Source organism: Papaver somniferum, chromosome 5 (genome assembly GCF_003573695.1).
Source record: "Papaver somniferum cultivar HN1 chromosome 5, ASM357369v1, whole genome shotgun sequence".
Taxonomy (NCBI): domain Eukaryota; kingdom Viridiplantae; phylum Streptophyta; class Magnoliopsida; order Ranunculales; family Papaveraceae; genus Papaver; species Papaver somniferum.
Window position 1 is genome coordinate 168,240,771 of NC_039362.1, and position 24,038 is coordinate 168,264,808.

The following is a 24,038-nucleotide window of genomic DNA, read 5'->3' on the forward strand; positions in this document are numbered from 1 at the left end:
TATATATACAAACTTCGTTTGAATCAGCGTTTCAAAAAACTCATGGTTACCCCACAAAAATTAATTTAGTTAACAACAATTTTCTGCTCGTCAGAATTTTTCAGAAACGTTTTTCTGTTTTGTAAAATATCAAAAAAATACTTTTACAACTCCAAAAATTCTGAAATTTTACGCAGGTAACTATAAGGATGTATACTACGTTGTGTCAAAAGGGTTCATCGAAATTCCTTCTAGATTAAAAGATAAAATTGAAACTCTACAGCTGACCAGAAATTCGTTTTTGTTTTTCACTCCACAATTAACATCCATGATTCACAAACCAATCAATCGTTTTCGATTATTACAAATACTAATGTCTTAAGATTGTTGGGTGCAATAATCAAAAACAAAGAAAAATCAAATAAGCAAAAGTTATTGATACTTAGCTCCTTTATAATGGAAGTGATTGCTTTGACGAAACGAACAAGCTCCCCGTATCTCCGCAACAGCAACAAGGCAAAACTTTGGAAAATAGAGTGAGTCACGTGTTCAACACGCTGTCCTTAAGACGTTAGCGCCCGGCTACACTCAAGAGTGATGCTATAGCCCTCACAGGACGGATATCTCCAGGATAAAACACCCTAATACACCTACTACTAGCATATGTAGTAGATGCTCAACTTGAGCTTGACAACTCCGAAAAAACCGTTAAGGAAAATCGCGAATGCTTAAAAAACGCTATAAATTATTTTCCCTTAGGGGTCCCTCTAAAATATAGAGCAACCCCTTTCCCATGATTTTACAAAAGTAGTGAATTTCTTTATATAATTGAATAAAACAATTTAAGAAGAGGAATTCCCCGATGTGGGACTAAAAAGATTATATAGTCTCTTAAAACAACTAAAAAGTGGAAACTCCACAATGTGGGACTAATAAGTTTTTCATTCACAAACAAAACAATAAATTAATTTTATTTAGTTAAACACATTAAAATAATAATTAATAAATATTTTTCCAACACTGATGATTGCAGAAATTTATGTATTAGGTGGTCACTGGTGATTTATCCTAAAGGTGAGGATGGAGATTTTTTCGTATGCCTTGCACCAAAGTTTATGGGAGATAAATGTTACTATGCAGAGTACGGATTGGCCATTTTTAATCAAAAAGATCACACAAAAACAGCAAGGGAAGGTACAAGATTTCTTTGTTTATCGTTTTGTTGATCAAAAACAAAAGATGATTAGTTTCTAGTGTTCGACGCAATTATGGCTGTTAGTTTAATGTCTATCAGTCTGTAAGCTTCTCTTCATCGCAATGAGCTGTTCAGGTCGTCGTTTTCTTATGTTTAACCATGCCTCATGCATGGCCTGCTTTTGAAGAGCTAAATACTTATAGTTTAAGTTTCGCCATGATAATAATTCCAAAGCTTTTGTGGTCTGATCTCTGCAGATACAAAATATATGTTTGATGGTACCGTGTACTATGGATTTCATATTTTGCCCCTATCTGATCTCCATGACCCAGATAAAGGATTTATTGTAGACGACACTTGTTAATTCAAATTGAGATTTCTGCCGGTCTGGCTGGTAAACAATAGGTAATGTTTTGTCATACGGGTTCTCCTTGTACGAGTACCTCTTAATCATTCACTTAAACACATAAGTAATGTCATCTCTGTAGGTTGCCTCGAGTGATGAAGAAGTGGCAACGTACCCTGATGCTGGCAAACCTTTTCAAGACGATGAAGACGTGATTTTCCAATATGAAAATTTTGAATACATTGGAGGATTCAGTATTTTGAAAAGACAAGTACGTTTATACAAAAAAATCTGGTTGAAATATGGGCATATAGCTACCACAAAAGTTATTCCAGCATCGTCTTACCATAGTTTAGTAACTCTGGTTACTGATATAATGATATCAATTGTCGATATGTATCGATGTCCTTTAATTGAGGTGTCTGCTGAAATGATTGATGCATGGGAGGGTAAAATAAGCTTGGCAGAGAAACTCGAGTTCAACGTTAGTTGGCTTAGGTGCCGTTTCAATAATGTTAAAGAAGATCTCAATTACTGGCAGATTGAGAAATTTACGAAGGAAGCAGGACAAGATGAAGCAAACTTACAATCTTCAAAGGTGAAGGTTAAAAACGAGCCAGATGAATTTGAAGAGAGTTTACCTGGCTTCGTGTTTGAAGGGATGTTATGAAGTGATCAACAATGGCGACGAAACCTATTAAAAATCTACTTTTAAGTGTGTTAATTAGAGATATGAATGTTACTTTGTTTTGTTTTCTGTTGGTTTCTTAATTGTAAAGCTTGCATCTAGTTTATAATTTAAAAGGAAGGGACATTCGGAAGGGAGTAACTCAGTTTATTATAATTTAGAAGGAAGGGGACATTCGTAATGGAGTAATTCGATACTTATTTCTTAATAACCAGGCGCATGCATGTCATTTCAATACGTAAACCAATCTGATGGAAGGTTTCTTGCTGAGCACCTTGATTTGTAATTTAACTGCGAGGTAGTAGTCGGCAACAATTAGCTGGTCTGGCTTCTTTTGTTTCCCCAAACTAGATACGGAGATGGAAATCGGACCCACGGCTTCATTAAAGAATGTTGCGGAAAAGAGAATATTACGCGTAGATTCGCTATGGCATGCAGCCCAGCTGATCAAAGCCAAGCCGAGCTAATCCAAGCCAAGGCAAGGCAAGGTGCCGGGTAGGTACTAAATTTAGTTTATCAAAATAACCTTGCTTTAAATGATTCGTTGGAGTTCCTTTTTTTTCTTTTGCCGGAGCGACACAATCTTATGAACTTACAAAAAAAAAGAAAAAAAAGGTAAACGTGGCATTTCAGACTAATTCCTGAAATGCCTTTCTAGATACTCCTCGATGTCGTGTCCTCGACATTCACGAAGCGCAACTAGCAGATAATATCTGATTCCAAAAAAAATCGAAGCAATTTTTGGAAATTCTACAAAATCAATTTGTTTTTTTTTTTGTTCTTTGAAAGATGGTCAAAACTTCATTTGGGTTCGAATCCTACTGAAAGATCCACTGGAATAAATATGTCAAAAGTTTTTGACATGGTTAATTTGAGGTTTTTAAACAATTCTGCATAAGTTTTTGGTTTTTGTAAGGACTGTAGAGACGCAATATTGCAACACAAATCTACCAATTGTATTAACGTGCTTCTGAATCGAAATCTTTGTGCCTTTTTTAACCCTTCTAGAGACCCTTAGTCTCACTATCTCTTCATTTGTGCATGTAATTTTTTCTCAGACTTCCTTGCTAAAGAAGAATAAAATAAAATTCCTAGAATTAAAATCGCAAAGAATAATTTACCTTACAGCATGCATCGACTTAATATTGTTGAAAACTTCGATAATGATTCCGATTAACAAGTTAATTTTAATAAATCTGGTCTTTCTTTCGGGAAAAATATTTATGTCAGACATCGAAGGATAATGACAAGGTAAATGAAAATTAAAAAGATCCACATAACAGGGATGAAAGGGCAAGCTTGAAGCTCTATTTTCCTTGATATATCCAACTCTACGCAACGAAAACTGGAATAAATGAAAGGGAAAGCTTTCGTCCCAAGCTAGTAAACTTATCTTGGACAGAGCAGTCATTTCTGGTATGCATAATTTTCAAGTGCGATGCTTTTTGATCCCGAAAATTCACAAAATCAATTCCATCTAGAAGAATTTACAATGGCAAAATGTGGTAAAATCGAAAAGAATCTATCTTTTAATCCACGTTTTCTCTCTGTAAGCCTATTTATGCTGGTGAATTAGGTTCAATGAAGCTAATAAAACCAGCCATGCAATTACTGTAAAGATACCTTGGAAACCAACATAACTCTTTGTGGCCAATAATAAGTGTTTCTTTTATTCTTTCGACTTGCATGCACAAAAAAGACATAATTCTTCTTGGATATGGAAATGCATTTGGTGGGACTGGGTTGTTTGCATATTGTTAAATACAATGTTTGTAAGGCCGGATATAAATCCAAGATCAACATTTGATTGGATAAGTGGGTCCCTCATTTACTTGTTTCTTAAGTTATGTCTGGTATGGAAAGAACCACAACTTTAACACTTATGTTGAGCTTATTGATTCAGTTACTAAAAAGTGGATTGTGGTAATTATAAACTCTTTGATTTCCGTACCTCTAGCATCTAAAATTCTGATAATACAATTTTTATTTGATAACAGTGGAGTATTGAAAAAAATTCATTTTAGATGGTCTAAAATTGTTTGAAAATATGAGATCACATGCTGGTGAAGGAAATGGTTTCAACCAACCATTCTGGAAAAATAATTTGGAACATGAAAATATCCTAAAAAAAATCAGACTTTCTATTTAGAAATGTTTGACGAGCGTTTTCCCATTAAGATAAAAACTTGATATGTATGTACCTAATACAAATAGGGGTTGTATTTTTTGTTTATTAAAATTATTATGAACCTCTTTATCATTTGTTTATTAAATATCACCATGCATGCAATATCCCTTCGGATGTCACCCCCACGTCCTTCCCTCTATCTTAATAACGGTACAAAGACTTTAGTTTCATGGACCATTACCATAATTAGAACATTGAAAGTAAAGATTCTCAAAATATGAAAATTGTTGTTGTAAGATGTTGGTTCATATGAAAAAAGATGTACAAGAATTTTCCTAGGACAAAAGCCCTCAACTTTACAGCTTTCGCTGGAAATTCGGAGACATAAGCTATTGATATAATAAAAAATATTATATACCAAGTTGCGTCTTAACAAAATTAACTTTTATAATACCGCTAAACATATAAATAAACTTCTATTAAACAATGTTAATATAAACTTTGATACTTATTGGTTATATGGATAAACTAATTCTATTTTTGGTTTTCTTTTGAGAATCCTCCAATACAACATCTGTAGAATACGCAGAAACTCTACCTTGGTGGTGTTTGATGGTGAAAATTGTTTCTGCTGGTTTTGGTAATTTTGTGTGTGTGGATGAGGAACGAGTCTAGACCCTAAACAACGCACTGCACGGGAATAATTTTGATTCGAGAGATCAATCTGTATAATCCTGGCTTAAACCAAGAAATGGTCGTTCCAGGCTTGCTTCGGTCACAAAGTGAAGGAGAAGGGTTGGTCTTAGGGAGGGAAGCAAAGAAAATATTGATACCAGAATAATTGATTCTGAAGGTGTGGTTGTTTACGACTTGTATCAGAAAGTAGAACTGGCTAGCTGAATGAAAATCTATCAGGTGACTTCTGGATACCGTATTGCTCTCCTGACCAAAACTTGTTATTTGGTGGAAATAGATGAAACCTATTTATACAAGTCATAGTAGAACGTACCCTGGTCTCGTAAGAAGTAGAAACGATTGAGTGGTGGAAAAGTGGAGTAACGTGTAACGTCAGAAATATGCTTCCATAATGAAGGATCTGTTTACACCATTACTTCTTGCCATTACTAACTGCCCCACTTCATGAAACTTTCTTGTAACGGGTGTATTGCACGCCGCACGCTGTAAATTGCCAGACCAATACCTTGATGAGTATCCCCCAGTTTGTAACATGTTTGATGTCTCAAGTGTTTCATGGAAACGTGTAGCACTTTGCTACGTGTGGCAAGCTAAAATAAAGAGTCTTGCCACAGGAAAATAGCATGTGACGCTATTAGGCTCGTCTTGGCTGGTCGCCTAGAACTTGCCACAAGTCTGTCAGTTCAGTGGAGAACTTCAATGGCTGAGATCGCATCTCATGAGGAAGGGTAGTCGTTGATTATGGCTACCTTGTGTTGGCGCCTGATAATGGCGCAGTGGCGTTTTGGTGTACGTCAGTGGTGATGCGGCATGGTTGGCATGGCTCGTGCATACCAGTGGCACGGTGGAGTGCTGGCATAGTTTGTGCATGCCAGTGGCATGATGGTGTAAGTGGCACCTGGTGTAGCCATGGCTACGGGATTTAGGCGGTTGGTCGCCTAAAAGTTGCCACAAGTCTGTTAGTTTGGTGGCAAACTTGGATGGCTGAGTGATAGATGCATTCATGTGTCTATTTTCATCTCGATTTTCTATGTTATTAGTACCAATGTTTCTACTTATTTTGGTATTTTATGATTTTATAGGTGTTTTTGGAGAAATAAGCTTTTGCGATGAAATTGGCTCGAAAAGTGGTATTTGGACCTCTGGAAGAAATTACTAAAGGCACCAAAGAAATTACCTAGGGCACTTGCAATTTGGTCAGCGGGTCAAAAAGTAATGGTCGGGAATAAATCAACATATGATGTGGTGTTGCTTGAACCATGTGAAAAGAGGAAATATGAAGAAATTAATGAACATATGTGGCTATATGGATTATCAAAGGTAAGCCAATAGAGTGCTCCTAAGGAAGACATCTGACAACAGTTAAAATTAAATCTTAAAGGTTAGGGATTACAAGCTCCTAAGGTGTACAACAATTGTTTCTCAAATGACAACCACATGAGAGGAAATGGGCGGACAAGTATATTTTAGCGGCTACAATTTAGTATCCAATTGGACTCATGTGGTAAGCTAATACGTTAGAATGTTGACGTGGCACATTTTAATTGGGTGTTGATATGATTGTGGCGTGCAAAGAGAAATAAAAGAAGGAAACTTAGGTTTACTGTAGCCTATATATACATGATCGATAGTGGTGCCAGGCGGCAGCGGGGGAGAGCCCTATGCAACTGTTTTATATTCTTTATTCTTTTTAGTTTTTCTTCGTAATAACGAAGAGCTAAACCCATCATTACTGGGACAACTGAGGAGGCTGTTTTTCATTCATGTGGTAATTGAAATAATTCTTTTATAATTATTTGCATAGAGTTTAATGGTTTTATGGTTTCTATTAACTATTTGTTATTTTATCTGATGTCGCATGCTTGGTTTTAATTACTTTTGATGCGTCATGCTCACAGCTTACAACTAATGTTTTATGAAATCTACTTTGGCAAATAATAGAGTTATTGTTTTTTTTTTTGAGCTATAAATGTCTAGGATTAATTTATGAACCCCATGAACATGAAAAGCAGTGGAATCCTGAGTCCCGGTCATCTCTTCATATTGTCAACTTTTGTATACATATTTTCTTATTTTTAGTATATTCCATTATTTAAGCCTAAAATCAATTTCAACAAAGTTCGAGTGAACGACAACCTATTTACCACTATCTACAAATTACATCAATTTTTGGTGCCGCCGACGCGGATTTGTATTTAGATTTGTTTTAGGTTTATTTTTATTTTTATTATTTTTTGTTCTTTTTCACGCGTTTTGGTATTTTTCAATTCTTTTCAGATTTGGAGCGAAGCTACAAGGAAAGAAAAATTGCTATAAAAGGAAAGCATCGCCAAAGAAGGAAAGAAAAGAGGAATCCGAAAGGAGTGAAGAAGAAGATTTTGTATATAGTTATTTGTTTATTTTTAGAAACTGTAAATAGGATTTTATTTTTGTAATTTTTCTTTTCCTTTTTGGACATTTCTATTTTTGGACTTTATTTTTGGACTGGACATTATTATTATTTTGAAACCCTAAGGAAGGGTTAAAAATTAAATATAAACTGTTTGCAGGGAAGGACGACAGTTACGATACTGTCTCGGCCCCTCGGGTTCGTACACTGACATTGGAGTCGGTGGCCTACTTCAACGGTTCATCGCCCGTCTGGTACGGGAGGTAAGACTCTATCCACCCACGAATCCCCTGTTAGTGTGTTTTATTTTGTGTGACAACTCACACCCCTGTAGTAGAATGTCGAACTGGTATTACAATAGTCAATACAACGAATATCCGACGGAGTTTCAAAATGGACGTTACTACTTTGACCATAGTGTGAATAGTGGTTGGGAACACCAGCCTTTTCAAGATTATGGTCCATACCATGGTGAGCCCAATTACTATCCACATACGCACCGGTCATATGAGCAAAATTCTTATATTTCTCCTTTATAAGAGTCTCTCAGGAAATTAGAAGAGTCGACACGTAGGATAGCTGAGATGAATAACTTAGTTTATGACGAAAGAAAACTTTCTATAGAGGAATCCCTCAAGCTGATAGCTGAGACGAACGAAAGAATTGCTCGAAATAATCTTAATTTTCAATACAGTGTCTCCAATAATACCCTTGAAAATGAGGATAGTTATTTGCATAAACAGGATGACGAGGATAAAATTGGTTACACTACTTGTTTAGATGAGGTTCAACCATTTTCATGTTCTTATCATGATGATTATGATGAGGATAATGTTGATGAAGAATTTGAAATATGTAGGCATAGTGATCAGGAATTTGTTACTCCAATTAAGCTTTACGATGATAATATTATTTCTAGTTCAAATCCAAATAATTTTAATAATTATTCACCTATTCAAAAGGACGAGGATTTGAATAGAGATACCCCCGTTTTAGATGATGTAGTATTTCCTGTTTACGAAGTCGATAATGGTTTAGAGGAACGAGTTTATTCTGAGAATACTGTTTTAGAGTCCCGGGACTTAGAAACATTAGTCTTAGACGAAGAAGATGAACTCGTAGAGCTTTTAAATATGAGTGAGGATGCATCACCTGAGTATAATCTACATGAAGAAATTGACCATTTTCAGGATTCTAATGATCTAGAAATTAGGGAAATTGTAGCTAGTCTATCTAGAGACACCCAAAACTCTAGGTTTGGGAGTGATTATCATTCTCCTTGTGCCTTACCTTTATCTCTTACAGAGATCCCTCACTTGGGACTTGACATATGTGCCTCAACCATTTTACAAGATTATCTTCATACACGTTTTCCTGAACCTTGTGATGTCCACAAGAAATTTCAGTTATTAGAAACCCATCCTCTGGTTGATGTGGTTTACCCAGGCTATGGTACCCAGATTGACTTTGTTTTCCCACCAAATATTTTTCTTCCAAATGTGGGAATGTTTGATTTTCAAATGTGTCGAATATTAAGTTTTGAGACTAAACCTAATTACTTTAGGAGATTAGGGTCGACATACTTGTTTAAGGAAGATCACCACTCTCATTGTGGTCAGCTGTGTAAGTCAAATCTGATTGACTTAGAGGATCCTCAATTATTCAGGTTATTATTATGTGCTTCTAAGTTTTTATTTGAGATTTTCCAGACTCTAGAACCTGAACATTTGGATCTAACCTATGAGGAAATGCAACCCATGAAAATATTTTATTTGGACCCAGTTATAGATCCTGAACCTGAACCACAGCTAGATGTAGTTGTCTTAAACAGGAAACTAGACAAGGGTGTGCTTTATTTGTTCATTTTCTTGGCATGTTGCAGATTCCTTTTACTTGTGATAGCTCTATTTGGTTTTGATGACCCACAGATATTTCGGCTATTACTTTATGATTTTATGAGGTGACTAATCCTTTCTTAATCTGGCTGAAGACGTTAAACTTAGCACTTCTTGGGAAGTAACCCATTCTCATGCAACACGGTAATATCTTTCCTTATCTCTTTTGCTTCAAATGGTAACAGTTTCTCCTTGTTCATGCTTTTAATTTCACCTTTGAAACATTGAGGACAATGTTAGATTTAAGTTTGGGGGTATATGAGAAACTTTTTAGTTGCATAATTAAACTCCAGAGCCTAGAAATTTATGCCTATTAAGGATGACAATAACCAATCTAAGTGGATGGAAGCATTTTGGTTGTAGGAGTTGAGGAACCAATCTGACTAGATGGCAACATCTAAAGAGTCTATTCATAAAAGCACAGAGCTCAGGTGTTAGAAATAACATGATAGTTTCACCATATCTCGTTGAGTCCTTTTCACTTCTGTTTTTATTTTGTTTTGTTTTGTTTTTAAACTATGTTTCTCTAAGTGAGTAGGTGGGGCTCACGATTCAAGTTGTTACCAATGCTAGGTGAATTAGAGTGATTGAGATACAAAAAAAAAAAAAAAAAAAAAAAAATGAGACCAGACCATCTGACCAACTGGAATAAATTCAATAAAGTCGACCACTGGAACCCTTGTATATGCCATTTGTGTTGACCTAGAGTTAGGATTATCAATCACTGGTTCCCTTGTATATGCCAGTGTGTTGATATTAGTCAGACTAGTATCTCAGTCCATTAGGATAGGTTCATTTTGGCGGAGGCCTTCAGACAGATATGAGAAACACTGTTCACCTAGTAAACATCAAAACCATCTATGTTTTTCTCTATATCCATCTTCTTGATCTATCCATGTGATTATTTTTGACTCCGGATATTGATGTCCATAGTGCGACTATCTGAGTAGAGCTCTGTCACTTATATATGAATTTTAGTATGCCTGAGTGCAAACTCGTGTACAACAATTAGAATTTCGCATCAGGGTACTTCCTCCTGTAGTCAATAAGTATGCCAACCAAGGAGATTCTTTAATGCCTTCCAAGGTTCTGCATAGACAGTTAGGGTCTGGAGTATAAAGGTTTTGTGGGTATACCTCTGGTAAGCCCTCCCGAGACTATAACTCGGCCACTAGGGACACCTAGGCGTTTAAAAGCTTATTGCATACGCTAAATGCAATCGACGATGCATGCAACAGTGAGTTAGGATTTTATTTTATTTTTGCTCGAGGACTAGCAAATAATAAGTTTGGGGGTATTTGATAGATGCATTTATGTGTCTATTTTCATCTCGATTTTCTGTGTTATTAGTACCCATGTTTCTACTTATTTTGGTATTTTATGATTTTATAGGTGTTTTTGGAGAAATAAGCTTTTGCGGCGAAATCGGCTGGTATTTGGACCTCTGGAAGAAATTACTAAAGGCACCAAAGAAATTACCTAGGGAACTTGCAATTTAGTCAGCGGGTCAAAAAGTCATGGTCGGGAATAAATCAACATATGATGTGGTGTTGCTTGAACCATGTGAAAAGAGGAATATGAAAAAATTAATGAACATATGTGGCTATATGGATTATCAAAGGTAAGCCACTAGAGTGCTCCTAGGGAAGACATCTGCCAACAGTTAAAATTAAATCTTAAAGGTTACGGAGTACAAGATCCTAAGGTGTACAACAATTGTTTCTCAAATGACAACCACATGAGAGGAAATGGGCGGACAAGTATATTTTAGCGGCTACAATTTAGTATCCAATTGGACTCATGTGGTAAGCTAATACGTTAGAATGTTGACGTGGCACATTTTAATTGGGTGTTGATATGATTGTGACGTGCACAGAGAAATAAAAGAAGGAAACTTAGGTTTACTTTAGCCTATATATACATGATCGATAGTGGTGCCAGGCGGCAGCGGGGGAGAGCCCTCTGCAACTGTTTTATATTCTTTATTCTTTTTAGTTTTTCTTCGTAATAATGAAGAGTTAAACTCATCATTACTGGGACAACGGAGGAGGCTGTTTTTCATTCATGTGGTAATTGAAATAATTCTTTTATAACTTTTTGCATAGAATTTAATGGTTTTATGATTTCTATTAATTATTTGTTATTTTATCTGATGTCGCATACTTGGTTTTAATTACTTTTGATGCGTCATGCTCACAACTTACAACTAATGTTTTATGAAATCTACTTTGGCAAAGAATAGAGTTATTGTTTATTTTGTTTTGAGCTATAAATGTCTAGGATTAATTTATGAACCCCATAACATGAAAAGCAGTGGAATCCTGAGTCCCGGTCATCTCTTCATATTGTCAACTTTTGTATACATATTTTCTTATTTTTAGTATATTCCATTATTTAAGCCTAAAATCAATTTCAACAAAGTTCGAGTGAACGACAACCTATTTACCACTATCTACAAATTACATCACTGAGATTGCATCTCATGGGGAAGGGTAGCCGTTGATTGTGGCTACCTTCAGTTGGTGCCTGACAATGGCACGGTGGCATGCTAGTGGCGTCGCGGCATGGATGGCATAGTTTGTGCATGCCAGCGGCGCGATGGTGCAAGTGGCGCCTGGCGTAGCCATGGCCGCTGGATTTTTGGCACGTTGGTGTTAGATTCAAACGTGGTGTGGCAACATCAGTTTTAATGGCCACATTGATTCCCATATTCTGTGGGGCATTGTTTGGCTCGGTTGGCGCGACAACTTTGCCTAAATTAGGGCTTGGCATGTCGAAACCCTAATTAGCGTATATGGCATGTAGTATGCAGTAGGTGGCACGTTTGGCATGTGCACTTGGCATGCCTATTTGGCATGTGCGATTGGCATGTGCGCCTGGCATGCGCGTTTTTGTCATGTTGGCATGGTTTTGGGAAGCCAACTTGGTAGGGTAACCTTTTGACATAATTTCCACCCTTTTTAAAGTTGTGGCAGGTTTCGAGCAACCTGATTGGTCAACGAAAAAAGGGAGCCGACCAAGCATGGGCGCGGCCACCTTTTCGGTGCGCGTGGCAGGTTTAGTGCGACCTGATTGGTCGATTGGAAATAGGGATGGCAAGTATGGGCCCAGTCATAACTTATGTGCGTGTGGCGAGTTTAAGGCGACCTGATTGGTCGAGGGAAATAGGGTCGGTTTAGGATGGGGCGTGGCTAATGGATACGTCGGTTGGCCTAAGGCATGGCCACACCTCTCTTTGTTGCTGCTCCTATCCTACGGCTCCTTGTTTTCTGATTCTGAGCAAGATTTTGCATCTGCTAATCCATGGCGGATTAATTACCTAGTTTGCCTAGGCTTAATTTCGACAAGCAGGGTCTGATATACTGCGCAAGGCGCAAAACCCTAACTTTTGCAAATTAGTCAGGATAATTGATTGAATTCTATGTGTTGACACATAGTTCTTTTAAGTTCATTGCCAGAGAGCAGCATGCTTTCTGATTGAATACCTTATGCAAAAACCTTATCCTTGATACTTGGAAATTTGTGCTACTCTGCTGCGAGTGAACACAAATTGTCATGCCATATCAACATTAACGGTTCAGCCGGGGAACATAGCACAGAAAGCATTCAAAGAAACTTATATTAATCGAATGTAGCCAAGGTGCCAAAATTTACAGAATGCCTGGGATTGTTGCTACATGCACCATTCTGGGTAAATTTTATGAGAGAATATTGAGTTGCTCAATAAGTATGCCAGTGCAGAGGTTAAACACCCATCACCTTTACACGGCTCTGTCTCTTTACAGAGTGTCGGCCTATTAGATGCAGGGTTTTACAATTTTATCCCTGAATTAAAAGCCACCATCAACATTAAGTCCCATGCTTAGCACGTAACAGTGGCATTGTTGCGGGGTAAGCATGAGATGGTGACAGACAACAGTAAAATCAAAAGGGAAAGATATGAAGAGATTGCCATGGAAATCCGACTAACCTTTGGCAGGAGGCACAAGTAGTCTTATGATCCTTGTATCAGCGGCTTGGTATATTTCCGGCTTGGCCACGGGGTGCTGGTGAGATTTGCTTCCCGGAACGTTGGTGCCAACTTGGGCCATGGGGCTGATGCTGACGCCGCGGCTTCGGCCGTGGAGCGGTAACGATGGCGTTGCTGTCTTAGGCCACGAATCGGTGGATGACGCTAGCTGACTAGGTCATAGAACGTATGGAGATGGCACTTGGCTTCAGTCTGTGGAATGATGGAAACTGGACTTGGAACTTTGGCTATCCAAACAGTGAGGATGGAGCCGGCTAGGTCACGGGATGGGCGGAGATAACACGACTTTGATCATGGAGTGCCGGAGTCATGGTGCTGCTTGTTAGGTTGTGGAGCGGGAAGATGGCGCTGCTTTGGCTGGCTGTGGGGATGGAAGATGGCGCTGCTTTGGCTGGCTGCGTAGCGGGAAGATGGCGCTGGCTAGGTCATGGAATGGCAGGGATGGATGCTGACCTGGATGCCAAACCCTAATTATCCGTACATTCAAGTATATAATCCAGCTGGTATCCCGCGTTCGGAGCCTTGATACACGGCTGGTAAAAGGGTTTTCTTTCTCAGGCTTCATCAATCCGCCCAATATAAGAGGCGATCTTGAGCCTTTCTTTCATATATATCACTATAGAATTGCGTCCATCCTCTTCGCAGATACCGTCTCGTGTCTCTTCTCCTAGTTCTCTATTTTGTCTTCTTCATCATGTAGATTGCCGATGCAGACATAATGTAAAAAAAATGTTTGTTTATAGTGCACAATGGGATCTTCCAGTGATGATCATACCTTTGACTCCTCGGAGAAATTTTTTGAAGTTGACAAACCCAGGTTTTCTTCACATGAGGAGATATTAAACCAAATCAACCCTTTGTTCCATGCAGCCGGCCGGATTATACAAGGCATGTCTCTCACCCATCCACGCATCGTGCGGGTGCGTGCTCAGGCTTGCATGGCTTTGATGGACATGGAGGAGAAATGGTGACATGATGAAGCGTCCCAGCAATTCGGGAAATCTCAAAGTGATGAAGCTTCTCCTCATCCCAATATCAGGCTAATCGATTCGTTTCTCAATTGAAACGGCGATGGACTGAGCCCAAGAAACTTATGGGCGAGGGCCAGTTTGATTACCCCGTCCATAATGGCATTGTAATCCTTGATTTTGACGTGGACGAACTGGAGCATCCTCAAGGGGTTGTTGGAAAATTTTCGGAGAAAGATGTTGACGCGGTTTACGAGACTGAGACAGCTTCCGGAGTGGACGCCGAAACTGTTGTTGGGGGAGTTGGAGCGATCGCTGAGGATACTGTCAAGGAAGATGGTGAGGCGCCGGAAGCATATGTTGGAGCCATCATCGAAACAGATCCTGGATGGGATGCTGAGGCTACTACTGAAACGATTTATAGATGGTATGTTGAAGCTGCTGCTGAAACGGCTTCTGGATGGAATATTGAAGCTGCTGCTGAAACGCCTTCTAGATGGGATGTTGAAGTTGCTGCTGAAACAGCTTCGGGATGGAATGTTTGCTGTCGGAGAGGGTGCTGGGGAAAGTGCTTGAAAAAGCTCTGATGGAGGCGTCATTGACCAAGGTGTCTTGTTATTGACAACTGGTTTTCCATTTTGTGATTTCCTTCCACGGAGAAAACAATCTTTTCGTAGATCGTAGATGTTTTCGATACTTCAGTTTTTCTTTTTATTCGTGCGACTGAAGCCACGTTTCACCAAGTAATATTTTTTCATTTATGCTGCTTTGATAATTTCACATCTTTGATTGGATGAATAAAATCTCCCGGAAGAGACCTAAAACCCCTTTTGCGAAAAACAAGTTCTTCCACCCTTCCAAAGCGATTCAGCGGATGGGAAGCCAAATCACATAAATGACACATCAATAATGCTAGTAGGCGTGTCATATTCTCCGTTTAGCTACTTCCATGGGAACGCTTCGCATGCCGTTGGCAACAGTAACTCAAAACAGGGAAAAACAATAGCAATGATTAAGGATTTTGATCAACCTTTTATTGGATTTTCCCTCGCAAATTACACAGGACGTTTGTGACATGCCGCCTGGGTATGTAGAAGTGTGAGCCGTCACAAGCTAGGAAGCATATCGTGATAAGTAGAGAATCCTCGTCGGGAAAAAGTTGAAGCCAGATGTTCTTGAAGGAAGGCATCAGTGCCGCTACTCGATGATCTTCTTCCTTGCACATTCCCTTCTTCAGTATATTTTTTTTTCCGAATAAGATATTTCTTTTAAGGTTTGTTTTTTTTTTTTGGTTTTTAATTGATGGGTAATGAATTTGTGGGTTTGCTGGATACTTTTCCCTTGAGATGATTTAGGAAAACTTATTTTGAAATAAAGATGCTTTTAATTAAAATGGAAACCCTAATTATGAATGCAAGCAGTGCAATCATTTTGAAGGGATTACAAATATTTCAGGGAAAAGGGAAATTACTGAAGGAAATACTTAAAAGGAAAACGCTGGAAGAAAAGGTAGCACAGCGTTTTAGGTATTGAAGAGCTTGAGCCATCGCGAGTGAATTGTCACGCCTTCCAGTTTGTCGGCATTGATGAGTTTGCAGTAACCTCCCAAGATAACATCTGCCACCAGGTATGGCTCGTCTTCCCTTTCTTTAGGAGAATCAGGTTGAGTGGCTAGCTTCACTTTTACATCTCCGACTTGAAACGCGGTCGCCTTGAATACCATATCTCTAATTTGAAACGGGTTTGGGCATTGCACAACCACTTGATTTTTGAGATCGTTATCTTTAACTGAGGCAGCTTCTAAATTTTTGACAAAGCATTTGAAAGGACCAGCATCCCATTCACATCTCTTAATGACGCCCGGGTTGGTAACCGGACCGAGTCCCCAAGCCTGACCGAGAGGAGAAGTGACTGGGTGCAGAAAGGGTTGTTCAATAAGACTTACTTGTGTTCGGAATCTTCGGATAAACGTCGACGGGATTTCTCCAGGTAATTGAGTTACCTTGGTAAGTTGTTGATACGGCAACATGTGATCTTTAGGGTTGGATGGCTTGTTGGAAATTCTTTCGGGTATCGACACCGGCAGAGGGGATACTCCTAATTTCGCTTTATTGCCATGTACCCATGAGCGCCCCAGAATCATGTCGTAATTTGAGATTTCTTTGACAATATGGAATTTGACATGTGTTAGAGCATCTCCCACCTTAATTTCAAGGTTGATGTAGCCATATGCGTCTATTGCTTCTCCTTCCAAGTTTTTGACCACAATTGGGAAAAGAGTAGCCTCTTGCTTCGAAATTCTCGCAGCTCTCAGAGTCTTGATGGTAACGATGTTGAATTCATAGGCCGGGTCGATCAATGTGCTATCAAGCTCGGCGTCTCTCAGATGAGTCCTGGTCAGCATCCCCAGTTGCATTTCCCAACACCGCTTCCTGAGAGAGCTTGGGATCCGGTGTGGTTTCTTCAATAAGAAAAAGTCGCTTTCCCGACACAATATGATTAAGGGTTGTGAACATATCTTGACGTTGCGCCTTGGAGAAATAGAGAATTTCGTACACATGATGCATCATGGATTGCACGATTCTGTGAACAGAGTCTCCAGAGAGCCTGCAACTCCTGAATAGAAGAGGATCTCTGTGAACTCCCTCATTTCCCAGTTGAAGTTCCACTGCCTCCAATTTTTCTTTGAAGATACGCTTTAATCTATTGCAGTCACTGGTCGGGTGATGGACAAACCTATGGTAGCGGCAATTCTTAGGGTTTGTCATTTCCTCTTCAGTTGATGGGCGCCTGATAGGAGGCAGCTTGATGGCTTCATCTTGGATCCATGCTTCCAAGAGTTCAATTACTTCTTCGATTGGGAATGAGAAATCTAAGGCCTTTTCTCCGGCTTCTTAATGCCGCGCAAGAGCCTTAGCTGCGGTCTTTCGCGGTGGAGCCGCCTGATGTACTGGCATTGCGCGCTTGGATTGTTGTTCTGCCGATGGAGCCTTCCTTTTTCCTATTTCACTTACCACGCTCACAAAGGGGCCAGTGTTATATTTCTTGTTGATGAGACGTCTATTTCCTCGAGTTTCGCGTGCGTCTTCAACCTTGGCTGGCCTGGTTCTGTCCAACAATGTTGGTGCTGTTGTGGCCGACCGTTTAGCAGCTTCATGAAGTTCAGAGAATGTATGGAATCGCAGATTCTCCAGTAAGGAACGGTAGATGGGAACCATGCCATTGATGCAAAAATCCACTAATTTTTATTTGGTCACATTCGGGTCGTGACAATCCAGCGCTTGAATTCTGAATCTTTTGACATAATCATTTGGATGTTCATTGTTTCGTTGAAACATCCTTCCTAAATATGAGAAGGTAATTTTCTCAGACACAAAGAAGTAATTTTTTGTAGAAAACCGTGACCATGTCACCCCAGTTGGATATGTTATTCGGTGCAATGTTGTTGTACCACGTGTATGCTCTTCCGGTAAGTGATTTCGAAAACTCTTTCAAACGGACAACATGATTGTATTCGTGCTCGCCTAAGGATTCCAAAAATCGAGAGACATATTCACGCGCATTACCGGTGCCGTCATACAGGTAGAATTGAGGAGAAGAGTATCCTCTCGGAAGAGGAATTCTTTGTACTTCAGGAGGATACGGGGGTTGATGTTGATTCATGTCCGCAGAATCGCTTTTGTCTCGGTTTTGAAAAATTCGTTCCAAATCTTCTCGTGTGACAAAATTGGATAGTTGATTCCTCTCCGCTGGAGCTCCTGAACTCTTCATCTATAAAGGTGTGCGCTGCTGAGTTATCGGCGTCAGGAGTATTGAAGGTGTTCCTCATTGGCTCTGGTTGGCGTGATGCCTGTGGTAGCCGCTCCGTCAGTGTCTTGAGGAAAATAAGCACTTCTTTCTGAGTCGAAGCCATGTCCGTATGAGCTCTAGCGAGAACCTCCTGTCTTTCTATCAAATCAGCAATGGTGATATGGGATCGGCTTCCTATGGCTCCCCCAGTTTCTCGTCCTGAGGGTGGAGTAGCAGCGGCTCTAGTGACGGTTGGAGGTGTCACACTTGAAGAAACGTTTGGGGTAGCGGCAGCGGCCCTGGCTCTGGTGACCGGAGGTGTAGAGCCTGAAGGAACGTTTTCCGCGCCGCTGGTGTTGATAGGTGGCGTATTAATTCCACTAGAAGGAACGTTAATACCGAGTGTATTTTCAGCGCTAGTGTTTTCAGGGTTTGTTGCTAATCCGGACCTGAGTTCTACCATCTTGAGATCGGGATTGAAAAATGAAATTGGAAATTGGAAATTGATATTGCAACCGAGAGATTAATCTCCCACTGTGGTCGCCAATTGTTTGAGGGTGAAAACTGTTTCTGCTGGTTTTGGTAATTTTGTGTGTTTGGATGAGGAACGAGTCTAGACCCTAAACAATGCACTGCACTGGAGTACTTCTGATTCGAGATATCAATCTGTATAATACTGGCCTAAACCAAGAAATGTCCATTCCAGGCTTGCTTTGGTCACAAAGTGAAGGAGAATGGTTGGTCTTAGGGAGGGAAGCGAAGAAAATGTTGAGAACAGAATAGTTGATTCTGAAGGTGTGGTTGTTTACGACTTGTATCAGAAAGTAGAACTGGATATCTAAATGAAAATCTATCAGGTGACTTCTGGATACTGTATTGCTCTCCTGACCAAAACTTGTTGTTTGGTGGAAATAGGTGAAACCTATTTATACAAGTCGTAGTAAAACGTACCCTGGTCTCGTAGGAAGTGTAAACGATTGAGTGGTGGAAGATTGGAGTAACGTGTAATGTCAGGAATTATGCTTCCACAATGAAGGATCGGTTTACACCATTACTTCTTGTCATTACTAACCGCCCCACTTCATGACACTTTCTTGTAACGGGCGTATTGCACGCCGCACGCTGTAAACCGCCAGACCAATACCCTGATGAGTATCCCCCAGTTTGTAACATGTTTGATGTCTCGAGTGTTTTCATGGAAAACGTGTAGCACTTTTCTACGTGTGGCAAGCTAAAATCAAGAGTCTTGCCATAGGAAAATAGCACGTGATTCTATTAGGTTCGTCTTGGCTGGTCGCCTAGAACTTGCCACAAGTATGTCAGTTCGGTGGTGAACTCTAATAGTTGAGATCGCATCTCATGAGAAAGGGTAGTCGTTGATTATGGATACCTTGTGTTGGCGCCTGATAATGACGAAGTGGCGTTTTGGTGTACGCCAGTGACGATGCAGCATGACTGGCATGGATCGTGCATGCCAGTGGCACGGTGATGCAAGTGGCTCCTGGCGTAGCCATGTCCACTAGATTTAGGCGGCTGGTCGCCTAAAACTTGCCACAAGCCTGCCAGATCGGTGGAAGACTTGGATGGCTGAGATCGCATCTCATGAAGAAGAAGGATAGTCGTTGATTATGGCTACCTTCTGTTGGCGCCTGATAATGGCACAATGGCGCCTTTAGTGCATGCCAGTGCTATTGCGGCATGGCTGGCATAGTTCGTGCATGCCAGTAACACGGTGGAGTGGCTGGCATAGTTTGTGCATGCCAGCGGCATGATGGTGTAAGTGGCGCCTAGCGTAGCCATGGCCACGGGATTTAGGTGGCGGGTCGCCTAAAAGTTTCCACAAGTCTGTTAGTTTGGTGGCAAACTTGGATGGCTGAGATTACATCTCATGGGGAAGGATAGTCGTTGATTGTGGCTACCTTCCGTTGGCGCCTGAAAATGGCACGGTGGCATGCTAGTGGCGTCGCGGCATGGCTGGCATAGTTTGTGCATGCCAGCGGCGCGATGGTGCAAGTGGCGCCTGGCGTAGCCATGGCCGCTGGATTTTTGGCACGTTGGTATTAGATTCAAACGTGGTGTGGCAACATCAATTTTAATGGCCACATTGATTCCCACGTTCTGTGGGGCATCGTTTGGCTCGGTTGGCGCAACAACTTTGCTTAAATTAGAGTTTGGCATGTCGAAACCCTAATTAGCGTATATGGCATGTAGTATGCAGTAGGTGGCACGTTTGGCATGTGCACTTGGCATGCCTATTTGGCGTGTGCGATTGACATGCTTTTGGCATGTGCGCCTGGCATGCGCGTTTTTGGCATGTTTGACATGTCGTTGGCATGGTTTTGGGAAGCCAACTTGGTAGGGTAACCTTTTGACACAATTTCCACTCTTTTTAAAGTTGTGGCAGGTTTAGAGCAACCTGATTGGTCAACGAAAGCAGGGAGCCGGCTAAGCATGGGAGTGGCCACCCTTTTGGTGCGCGTGGCAGGTTTAGTGCGACCTGATTGGTCGATGGGAAATAGGGCCCGCAAGTATGGGCTCAGCCACAACTTATGTGTGTGTGGCGAGTTTAACGCGACCTGATTGGTCGAGGGAAATAGGGTCGGTTTAGGATGGGGCGTGGCTAATGGATACGTCGGTTGGCCTAAGGCATGGCCACGCCTCTCTTTGTTGCTGTTCCTATCCTACGGCTCCTTGTTTTCTGATTTTGAGCAAGATTTGCATCTGCTAATCCATGGTGGATTAATTACCTAGTTTGCCTGGGCTTAATTTCGACAAGCAAGGTCTGATATACTGCGCAAGACGCAAAACCCTAACTTTTGCAAATTAGTCAGGATAATTGATTGAATTCTATGTGTTGACACAAATTTCTTTTAAGTTCATTGCCAGAGAGCAGCATGCTTTCTGATTGAATACCTTATGCAAAGACCGTATCCTTGATACTTGGAAATTTGTGTTACTCTGCTGCGAGTGAACAAAAATTATCATGCCATATCAACATTAAGGGTTCAGCCGGGGAACATAGCACATAAAGCATTCAAAGAAACTTATGTTAATTGAATGTAGGCAAGGTGCCAAAATTTACAGAATACCTGGGATTGTTGCTACATGCACCATTCTGGGTAAATTTTATAAGAGAATATTGAGTTTCTCAATAAGTGTGTCAGTGAAGAGGTTAAACACCCATCACCTTTACACGGCTCTGTCTCTTTACAGAGTGGCGGTCTATTAGATGCAGGGTTTTACAATTTTAGCCCCGAATTAAAAGCCACCATCAACAGGTGGGATACAACTAAAAGGGCAAAATAAAATGAGATGCATAACTTCTACCTTGGAGATTGTGAAAGGCTTACCAATGCAATGGGAAAAAAAACAAATATAAATGTTATTGTGTAGCAAATTCCTAATAAACTATAGGAATGTGGAACTTTGTAGGGTTTTAAATTAATCTATATGACTAGAAATGAAACGGCTTTATACTCTTTGCAAAGGAAGAAAGAAATCACAACATAAAAATCAGTAGTGGGAAATCTAAGTTTGTTAGAGTACTGCATGGTCGAACTCGCAATCAATGTTAGTAGCACAAAACTATATCTTTATTTCTAGTCTACTAAAGTCAAGTCTCGGACTAGGATTATGGTAGTTGAATATCAGATATCACTGAATAAACCTCAAAGATCGAAAACTTAAGATCAAACGAATACATTTGGAGAACTTCATCGACAAATTGAAAAGTATGTGAAAACTGAACCATTCTATTTACTCACAACATTACCATTTTATCAATATGAGATTATGTCGTATGACTTCTAATAAATTTAATATTATAAAAAAATCAAGTCAAGCTTGTCTTGATACATATCTTTTAATATGATTCGAGCAATGGATGTTCATATATCCTTAGCGATCTTAGTTCAAAACAATTTATTGTTCAAGAACTACTTTTGATTTCAAATGGATCATTTGAAAAATTCCCAAGCATAATATTTTACATTTATAGCAATAGCAGTTGAGAATGTTTCAAGCTATGAAAAGATAATTTTCAGAACTACTGAAATCTGGGCACAGGGTAGGTACGCATACCCAGTACCCTATACATTTGAGTTTTAGAGCCTAGGTAGGTACGCACCGTGAGGTTCTGACCCAAGATCCTGAGTTCGTGAATGGATTAAGGGTATGCATACCGGAAACGCGTACCTTAGCTTTTTGATTTCACGAACTGGTTCATAAGTATGTGTAACCATACACATACCAACCCAGTATGAATTAAGCATATGCGCATACACTATTTTCACAAATATGTTTGGAATTATTGTAACTCTAATAAAAAAACACCTCTAAGATATCTTTGATCACTAAATCACTTTGTGTTTGTGTATCATGATTTAAGTCTTAACTGTTAAATGAACACGATTATGCTTATAAGTTCATAAGGCATATTTGTCATGAACCACTATTATACATGGTTCTGGTACCCTGGACCATAGTGTATATTCTTCTATGTAATTTCAAGATAAACTTCTCACATGCTTGCATGAACTCCTAATAAGAGTTTCATCTAAACTAAGAAAGTGTTTGCTTGAATCTCAAGTTATCTTAGCTTGGATTCCAAGCAATCCTTAGTTTTGAAATCTATAAATAGAGAGACTCAAACGCGGGATCAAATTCATCATCTCAAATAAAAATTAAATTGCAATAATCAACGAGAAGATCAAACTACGCAGCTGAGTTTTCAATGCTCATATGTTAATATATTTCTTTGAACTTAAACAAAAACTTTCAGCTTTCAACTGTTTAAGCCCTGACCTTACTAGGGGTTTGACTTTTGAGAATAAAAGTTTCCTCCCACTCTCAGTGAGCTATTTCACGTTGCAAACTTATTAGTATGATATGTTGCGATGGCTCAACAATATAAAACGTTCATACAATGACATCAACAAGAAAGTAATAAAATATGGAAAGTAAAATTCAAAAAACAAAAATATGGAACCCTAAGGGTCATATTCTTGTAAAAGAAGAACACTCTACTACATGAGACCCCGATCCTCTTTAACTGTGTCGAAACATTCCCTTGAACACATGTTATCTTGAAGATCAGTAATATTTGACATATTTATATAAAATGAGCTCTAGAATTCCATTCTTTATAGTCATTATTATAAAAAGAAAAGAAACTTTAAACAATATTTTGGTTTTCAAACAACTGTAATGTTTACATCATATTAATTGTTTCACGCCCAGAATTCGGTTAATCGACTGCAACACCTTACAAAGCATTCATGTGAGAGAAACGAAAAAGACGAGGGTACCCAAATACACCACAATATTTTATTTGATCACAACCTATTCAAGACCCACTGTGTATAAATATTTTTATGCAACAATCACTAAAGGAATATTTCAACACGATGTCTACTTAGAACAGGGTTAGTCCGGACTGGCATAACAATGTGAGAAATCAAAGCCTAGTGGCGAATCACAATACACCTTGTGTGATCGTCTATGGATACAAGATCGAGACAATACAACAACAAGATGTTCACTTGATAATAGTTATTGTACAAGATTGAAATACTATAAGATCAATATCAAGTGCCTAGTTAACGTACAAGTGTATTTACTTATATTATAATATAAAGACAATTATAATGTGTAAATAAAGTAAAGCACACACCAGAATTTTGCTAACGAGGAAAACTATAATCTTGTAGAAAAACCCCGGGACCTAGTCCAGTTTTGAATACTCAATGAATTAAGACGCTACAAAAATTAAACCTCCAACTTTGTGTACACGATACCAAGTAATCTAAAATCCTAGTTACTCAGCTTCAACAATATTCTTGATTTGATAACATCTAGCAGAACCGAAGTTCTCAATAGACGTTTGATACTAGATATCCTAGTAGAACAGGCGTTCTCTTTAGGACTAAATCTAGTA